Raw genomic sequence first — 9,720 nt, 5'->3', positions numbered from 1 at the left:
TATTACCCAATATATGAGCAAACAAAAATTTGAGCAAAGTAAAATTGGGTAAGTGGTGATGGGTAATTATTACTCAGCATAATTATGAGCAAACAAAAATTTGAGCAAAGTAAAATTGGGTAAGAGGCGGTGGTCAATTATTACCAAATATATGAGCAAACAAAAATTTGAGCAAAGTGAAATTGGGTAAGAGGCGGTGGTCATTTATTACCCAATATATGAGCAAACAAAAATTTGAGCAAAGTCAAATTGGGTAAGTGGTGATGAGTAATATTCCTCAGCATCTAACAATTACCCAACTACTTGGTAAATTGCTCTCAACTCCTTGGAACGATGTTGTTGCTAAATGTATAATAATTGGGTAAATATAATGCCCTGAAATAGATTGGGATAAAAATTACCCAACTTTGGAAACGATTTCTCGACCAACCATCAGTTGCCCAACGAAATTTACCCAACTCGCAGTGGGAATGTGCCAAAATTACACAACTACAGGCAAAAATTACTCAATCCTAATTTGCAAAATAATGTTGGTAAATTTCTAGGCGAATTTCTACCCAACCATCAGTTGCCCAACAAAATTTACCCAACTCGCAAAGGAAATGTGGCAAAATTACACAACTACGGGGCAACTGGTTCCCAACCCTCATTTACCAATACTGTTGGTAAATATCCGCCCAATAATTAAGTAAAAATAATTGCCCAATATTGGTTAAAACACTTAAATGCTTAAATGGGTAATAATAGCCCAGAATAACGAATTTTTTTAACCAACCAACAATTACCCAACTAAATTTACCCAACATTTTAAGAGTGTACTTGTTTTGTCAACTCACTGTTGCTACTCTAGGTTTTTACTGTTATATGATGTTACAGATTAATACTTTTAATTGCAGAGGACTGCATGACAATTTTAAAAGAAAGAAAGTTTTTAATTTTTTAAGAGAATTTGGGTATGATATAATCTTTCTTCAGGAAACCCATTCTAGGATAGATGATGAGAAGCTGTGGCGTACTCAGTGGGGAAGGGGAGGCAGTTTTTGGCAGCTATGGTTCCAATAGCCGAGGTGTGGCTATCTTGTTTAAAGCTTCTTTGAAAATATCAGTCTTATCTTTTCACCTGGATCCTGAGGGAAGATATATTATCCTCCATGTTAATGTTAATGATGTACTCTTTATTCTTGTCAACTTATATGGCCCTAACAAAGACTCACCAGATTTTTTTTGTTAATGTTTTTGCTAAGTTAGATGAAATAGGTAACTCTCATGTTATTTTAGCAGGAGATTTGAATATTGCGGTAGGCCCTTTAGACTATGAGGGTTCTAATGCAACCCACTCTAATGCTCGTGCCAAAATTGCTTTTAATATGTATGTAGAAGAACTAAGTCTTGTAGATGTATGGAGAAGAGATCATACTCATGATAAGATTTTTACACGCCATCAGAAAATTCCATTTGTTTCATCCAGGTTAGACTATATTTTTATTTCTAGTGATTTGTTGAATTGCGTAAATAAATCTAAAATTGTGACTGGTATTTGTTCTGATCATTGTATGGTAACACTAGCACTGTCACTAAATGATTCACCTCGGGGCAAGGGATACTGGAAACTGAACACTGCACATTTGAAACATTCAGAATTTTGCAATTTCATTAAAGACAAAATTAATGAATTTAAGGAATTTCATGCTGAATGTGATCTAAATCCACATATTATTTGGGATGCATTCAAATGCACAATGGCTGGTCATTGTATGGAGTATTGCAGTAGAAAGAAAAAAGAAAAGAATTTGACTAAGAATAATTTACTAAAGAGTATATCCTTACTTAAAGAAAAAATTGGTTCATTGAAAAAGGATAATAGTTCAAATGAAGAACTGCAAGAATTATATAGCAAATTAGAAGTTGAAGAAGCACAGTTGAATGAACTTCTGGATACTGAAACTGCTGGCTCTATAGTAAGGTCTAGACTAAAGTGGGCTGAACACGGAGAAAAAAGCTCTAAATACTTCTGCAATTTAGAAAAACGGTCCTATGAAAGAAAAACTATACGCCAACTGAAGGCGAACAATGAGCAAATCATCACTGATCCTAAAAGAGTACTTCAGGAAATTCATTCTTTTTATAAAGCTCTATACTCTTCAGAGGTATCTCTTGAGGATAGGGACACTATCAAGGATTTTATCCCCCCTTTGAATATACCTACCTTATTAGATGATTCAATTTCTGCTCTTAACAGACCTTTAACCAAAAATGAACTTTGGACTACATTAAAGAATATGGGAACAAATAAGTGTCCAGGACTAGATGGCCTTCCTTGTGAATTTTATTTAACCTTTTTCAATGATATCATAGATTTATTACTCCACTCTTATAATTATTCCTTTCAAGAAGGAATTTTATCACAATCTCAAAGAAGTGGAATAATCACGCTTCTTCCAAAAAAGGGTAAGGATCCATTGTTAGTGAAGAATTATCGCCCTATCTCTCTACTGAATGTTGACTATAAATTATTAGCCAAAGTTATGAGCTCCCGTTTGAAGTCTTGTATAAATTCTTTGATACATACAGATCAACAAGGGTTTATGAAGGGACGCAACATTGGGGCCAATATTCGGGTTATAATTGATTTAATTGAATACACAGACTATATGAATGAGCCAGCTACAATTATTTTGTTAGATTTTGAGAAAGCGTTTGATAGAATAGAACATGATTATTTATTTTCAGTCTTGGACTATTGTAATTTTGGAGACAATTTTATAAGATGGATAAGGTCTTTTTACAATGACAGAACTAGCTGTGTGTTAAACAATGGTTTTATGTCCAATCCGGTTGCAATTAAAAGAGGAATATTCCAGGGGTGCCCAATATCCCCTCTTTTATTTATACTAGCTATTGAAATTCTGGCTATTTCAGTACGACACAATCCAGGGATAAAGGGAATTTCAGTTGGCAATTTTGAACAGAAGATAAGTCTTTTTGCAGATGACACAACTTGTTTTTTGAATGGGGAAACAGTTTCCTTTAAACATTTATTTGAAACGTTGACTCAGTTTGCAAAATTTTCAGGTTGTCGCATTAATTTAAGTAAGTCAGATGCAATTCATATAGGAAAGCTGAAAGGCAGTACAGTTATTCCGCAAGATGCATTAGGGTTGAATTGGAAATCAAAAACGTTTAAGGCTTTAGGAGTGGTTTTCTCATTGAACACAAAAATGCTTTATGAACTGAATTTTGTTCCCAGACTTGTCATTATAGAACAGATTTTAAATTGTTGGAGGCATAGAAGCCTATCCTTGTTGGGCAAAATTGCTGTTGTAAAGTCGCTTTTACTCCCCCAAATGTTATTTTTGTTTTCAGTATTATGCATTGACCTGCCAAACTCTTTCTTTAAAAGATTAAATGGTTTGCTTTTTAAATTCATTTGGAGCAATGGCAATGACAGAGTTAAGAGAGATATATTATGCAATGATTATGAAGAAGGGGGTCTAAGGATGATTAATCCTTTAGTTTTTGCACAAGCGCAGAAAGTTTTGTGGATGGCTAAACTCTTAGACGATAAATATGAAAGTTGTTGGAAAACAATAGAAATATATATTCTTTCTACCTTTTGTGATGACCATCTTGCCCTTTTTAAGGCAGATGCCCCTGATTCGGTTTTGGCAAAACTTAAAAATTGCCAGTTAACAGCGTCTATTAAGACATGGTATTTACGGTATATAGGCAAGAGATGAAAAGAGAACTAGGTTTATGTCAGTTTCATTTACAAGAGTTTATTTGGTGGAATAGAAATGTAAGATTGCAATATAGAACACATTTTTTCTATCCAGTTTGGTATGAATGGGGTATTCATTCCATTTTTCAATTACATAATGGTTTTGGTAACCCCAAAACATTTGAAGACCTCGTAATTGAGTTTGACATTCCTATTAGAGACCAAAGAAAATATGACTCCCTCATGAATGGCATATTTTTGGAGTGGTTTGATAATTCTCTTAATGTGGATGAGAATATATTTAATCAAATTTTTAAAGATCTATTAAATCAAAAGAAAATGTCTAAGTATACATACAATATTTTGCTAAAGAAATATAGTTGTACTAATGCCAAAAGGGAGAGTAAATGGGAGGAACTCTTTGGCCATCAACCCAAAGAGAAGGATTGGTCGATTATTCATACGAGTAACTTTTGTTGCACAATTGAGACTCAGTTAAGGAGTTTTTATTTCAAAATTTTCCATAATGCTATTGGTTTTAATGCATTTTTGTTCAAGATTGGGAGAAAGGAGTCTGCTAATTGTTATTTTTGTTCAGATTTTCCAGAAACTTTAGATCACTTGTTTTGTGACTGTAGGAGAGTTGTACCACTGTGGGAAAAATTGGTGGATAAGATTAACACTGGCACTGATCACAGTTATAATCTGACTCTGTCAAAATTTAATTTTTTGTTTGGGATACAGTCAAGGGACAAATACGCCTCTTGTATAAATTTTCTCTGTTTATGTTTAAAATATTACATTTACTCATGTAGGTTTCAGGGAAAAGAACTTATTTTCGAAGCATTTGTTTCAATGGTAAAGTTCAAACAAAAAATAGAATATAAAATTGCCCAAAAGAAAAATAAGTTACAAGTCCATTTTAAGAAATGGTCTATCAAGTTTAACTGAAATTTAGGAGTAGTCTTGCAAAGCTCTGTTGTCATTAACATCTTCCTTGGCTTTTTGAACTGTAAACTTGCCCTCTGGGAAAGTATATGAGTGTGAGTGTGTTTGTGTGTGTGTGTGTGTGTGTGCGTGTTTATGGGTGCATGAGTGCGTGCCTGTTTTTTAGTTTTAAGATGATATTATATTTTATATTGCTGCTTTTACTCTGTTAATTTTTCAGAAAAAACAATAAAAACAGAAAAAAAAAAAAAAAAAAAAACATTTGCATGGGCGCAATCTTAATTTACGCATAAATACATGACCTCTAGGTCATTGGCTTTGTTTAAAATGGCGCACACAACTGTAAACTGGTGTATTTGGAAGATGGAGGGGTCTTAGTTTAAAAGTTTTTTTTTTTTTTTTTTTTTTTTTTAAGTTTTGAATAACCGTGTCTGGAGGAAACACTACGCTCAATACTCATGTTCTTCCAAAGGAATAAGATGATGGGGTCTTAGTTTTGAAGATTTTTAAAAAGTTTTGAAATAACCGGGTCTGGAAGAAAAACTACGCTCTAAACCCATGCTTTATTACCGGGTCTTAGTTTGGAAGATGGTGGGGTCTTAGTTTAATTTTTTTTTTTTTTTTTTTTTTTTTAACTTTTGAATATCCGGGTCCGGATGAAAGACTACGCTCGATTATCATGTTATTCTACAGGAAAAGGATTACGGGGTCTTAGTTTCGAAGATTTTTTTAAATTTTTGAATAACCGTGTCTGGAGGAAACACTACGCTCAATACTCATGTTCTTCCAAAGGAATAAGATGATGGGGTCTTAGTTTTGAAGATTTTTAAAAAGTTTTGAAATAACCGGGTCTGGAAGAAAAACTACGCTCTAAACCCATGCTTTATTACCGGGTCTTAGTTTGGAAGATGGTGGGGTCTTAGTTTAATTTTTTTTTTTTTTTTTTTTTTTTTAACTTTTGAATATCCGGGTCCGGATGAAAGACTACGCTCGATTATCATGTTATTCTACAGGAAAAGGATTACGGGGTCTTAGTTTCGAAGATTTTTTTAAATTTTTGAAATAACCGGGTCTGGAGTAAAGACTGCGCGCTATACCCATGCTTTATTACAGGGTTTTAGTTTTGAACAAATTCGACAAAATATCACTTCAAATTTATTACATTTGTGGGTAAAGTGGTTATTACATTTGTGGGTGAAATTATTACATTTGTGGTTAAAGTGTTATTACATTTGTGGGTGAAATTATTACATTTGTGGTTAAAGTGTTATTACATTTGTGGGTGTTATTACATTTGTGGGTAAAGTGTTATTACATTTGTGGGCGTTATTACATTTGTGGGTAAAGTGTTATTACATTTGTGGGTGTTATTACATTTGTGGGTAAAGTGTTATTACATTTGTGGGCGTTATTACATTTGTGGGTGTAACACCCCTCCCTCTTCCAACATGTCTAGATCCGCTACTGCCTCGCATCCAGCTCAAGTTGCAGCCTCCTTATACGCCTGTTCTGAACCCAACAGAAATTGCCCATTCTGCTGTCAACAGGTTTTTTTTCCGTCCAGAATGACAACGTCGAGTTTTCACACTGGAAATATTTTGCTTAACCCCGTACTATAGGTGGGGTTAAGCCTATTCCACTTTCTGGTCAGACTGGCTTTTACCAAAGTGGGCTAAAGTTGGCTAACCCCACCTATAGTACGGGGTTAACTAACCCTGCAAAATAGCAGGGCTAACTCCGCAATTGTGGTGCTAACTCCTGCTAACCCCGCAATTGCGGGGCCAAGCAAATGAATGAGAACAGAAACGAAAAATAGTCCGGTACTTGCAATGGAACGTATCGCAGCGGGCCAGATGTGAAGTATGTCCAATCATAACATTTACGATATCCGGGGTTAACGAATTGCAATGAGAACAGCGTGAATTTTCTTATTCCGGAATTGGCGCTAGTACGGGACTAAAAACAGCGTGTGTGAAAAGCCAAACAAAATAGTCCGGGGTTAAGGATAGTACGGGGCTAAAGCTATGGTCACAAATCAGAGCAGCGACCGACCGATCAGTAGCCTGCTCGGTCGCTGCTGGAATTAGGCATCGCCCAGCGATTAGGTCGGTGCCCGGGCGGCGACCGCCCAGGCACCGAGCGTATTTTGGACGGCGAGTGAAAAGTGAGCAGGCGCCGCCCAAATTTTAACTCCGCTCTAAAACTTCAGCGGCGACCGAGCGATACCCTAAAACGAGCGGTGTCTGGGCGGCCGCTGCTCGGTGGCCGGGCAGCCGCCGGGCAGAATTGGTTAAAAACTCGCCGCTCGGCCGCCGAGCAGTCTACTTTTGGGTAATGTGACCATAGCATAAGCAAAGTACGGGGTTAAGCAAAACCAGTGTGAAAAGAGTATAACGACCGGGCAGTGCATGGCTCAACATGCAGGTATGAACATGCAGCAGTGGAGGTGTGACCTCATCCAGCGTGTCGGAATGATGAATGTAAATGTCATCACCAAAGAGAAGTGTACCCAGTGGTTCCGTTACACTCATGTTCTATATGCCACGATGTCTTGGCCGTCAACAATTTGAAGGTTAAAAAGAACATACAGTTCACATAAAGGTATGTTGCTTTATGAACTATATACATATTTTTTCAGGAGAGTTTGAGTAAATAGGGCAAAGCATGTTCCTCGAAGTATTCAAGGATCAAGTTTACATAAAGTGTTACCGATCTTCAGAGGATATTCATGCCTTTGTATTACAACAATTAATTTCAGATTTACAGGAATCAGTGTCGAAATTCAAGTCAGAAGTGCTGATTATTTACTGTACACCAAAATACCCTATAACTGTAATCATTTTGGGGTATATACCGGAATGTTAGATTTTATCAATGTAACAACAAAAAGTTAAACACATCATCATATAACTTGCCCTTTACTCATGGCACACACATATTAAACACAAAGTTGTAAACAGGGTATGAGCAGCCTTGATAAATCTGTATAGGAAGAGATTTAGTCTATTAAAGATAAACTCCAGTTCTGGTTAAAAAAAATCTAAAAAAAATCTCACAGAATCAAACGAAACTTACACTGAATGTTCAAGATTACAAATAAATGACATGTGCCAAACAATTTTGGAAGAAAATGTGCACTGGCTGCGAAATGAGCATAGCAAGACAAGGAGATCAAGGTAGTACTAGCCCCGACCCCATTTGTGTTGTCCCATATATAGCTTTCCGTGTACAGTGTTTGCTACTTTACCAAGACTTGGCCAAATTTATTATGATTTTGATGACTCCAGAACCTTGCAGAGCACACAAATACTTACATGCTACATGATCAACTGTTTCTGATCCATTCTACACCTTTTCTTTCACAATACAATCGAATTACCAGAACTCACCTTTATCTTTAAACAAAAAATGTCCAACTGTTATTCACAAGGCACTTCGATGAAAATCAACACTGGAAACAATTTGCTAAATTCCGACAATTCTTTTAATCAGCAACTCCAACAATGGTGTACAATTCACCTTAATATATTTTGTATAACCTTCAGATAACAATCTGTAATGATAATAAACAACCAAATAATAAACAAATCTTTCAGCCTGTAAGCATGTGAAAACACTACAGCTAAGTTGGTAAGATAATGATTACCATGCGTTAATACAGATTGAATATGACATGACACAATCTTAAAGTTAAACTTGATCGAATCTCTGTGTGAACACATCCTGTATTGAAGTTATGCAGTAAACAATTAGACAGTACACACAAGCACACATATGAGTGTGAGCAGGGCCACATTCAGACGTGATCCGTCAATTAAGTTCCTATGCTAAATAACTGACAAAGAAAATTGTTTCTTTCCTAAACACTTAATTTTGTTCTAAATTCGGCATAAACTTTATATACGTACCAGGACAACAATTATCCCCTGAAAAATCAACCCGGAAATTTACCCTCCGGAAAACTAACGTTCCCCCCCCCCCCCCTCAATTGTTTTAAGGGGATCGCCCCCCTCCCCTCAACATTTGAAAAAAGTTCCCAAAAAATGTATAGCAAATACTGACCAAAGACTGCAACACACTTTTAAGGCTTTGGAGGGCCCAAGAGTGCAGCGTTTAGACAAATGAAAATGCAAAAAAATCTCACTCGGTAGCTACGATTCCTCACATAATATTCTTCAAAGTGTACCAGTAAATGCCAAGCAAAGTGGAGTGTGTACAAGTATATTGCTTGTTTTTATACTGTAGTTTTGCTAATTAGGACTGTAATTTCTTAATACAACAAAACTTGAAAAACCTGTGAGGGAGTAGTCACTTCCGTCACCTTCACCCCTCTCATTCACTATTGCTCACTCGCACTTGCGTACTCATTGGGGGGGGGGGGGGGGGGGGGGGGGGGGGGGGGGGGGGCTTTGGGGGGGGGGGGCAGTTCCCCCCCCCCCCGAAAAAAAAAATCAAAAAATAAATAAATCAAACGTGGTTTATTTATAATTCGATACCAGTGATTTACAAATGTTGCTGAAATGGCATGATTTTTCCCTGATCTTCCGGGGCTCGGGCCCCTGGTTGTTCATCTGACCGTAATTAAATGCCTTAAACGCCTGATCTTCTGGGGGCTCTGCCCCCTGGACCCGACCAAGGGCCCTGAGACAGCCCCTGGATGCTCATCTGAACGTAATTTAATGCCTAAAATCCCTGAGCTCCTGGGGGCTCCGCCCCCTGGACCCCACTCCAATTAGTGACCTGCATTCCAGTGTCACATATAAGGTATCGAAATATGCTCATCTGACCTTAATAAATGCCTAAAACCCCTGAGCTTCATGGGGCTTTGCCCCTGGACCCCACGCCAATTTACGCTCCACTTTGCTTTGCTTTGCTCTACCTGATCATAAATACTTTAGCCCCCCCCCCCACTTTGAAAAACGTTCCCAGGGCCTGCGTAACATGTAGGAGTGGTGGTGATGTAAATTTGTTTCTGCCCCCCCCCCCCAAAAAAAAAAAAAAAAAAAAAAAAAAAGTTTTTGCTCATTACGCCACTGCTCTCTCGTTCTTCGAAT

This window comes from Strongylocentrotus purpuratus, unplaced genomic scaffold, assembly GCF_000002235.5.
Source record: "Strongylocentrotus purpuratus isolate Spur 01 unplaced genomic scaffold, Spur_5.0 spur5_scaffold_20, whole genome shotgun sequence".
NCBI classification, from domain to species: domain Eukaryota; kingdom Metazoa; phylum Echinodermata; class Echinoidea; order Camarodonta; family Strongylocentrotidae; genus Strongylocentrotus; species Strongylocentrotus purpuratus.
This window is presented reverse-complemented; position numbering follows the sequence as displayed.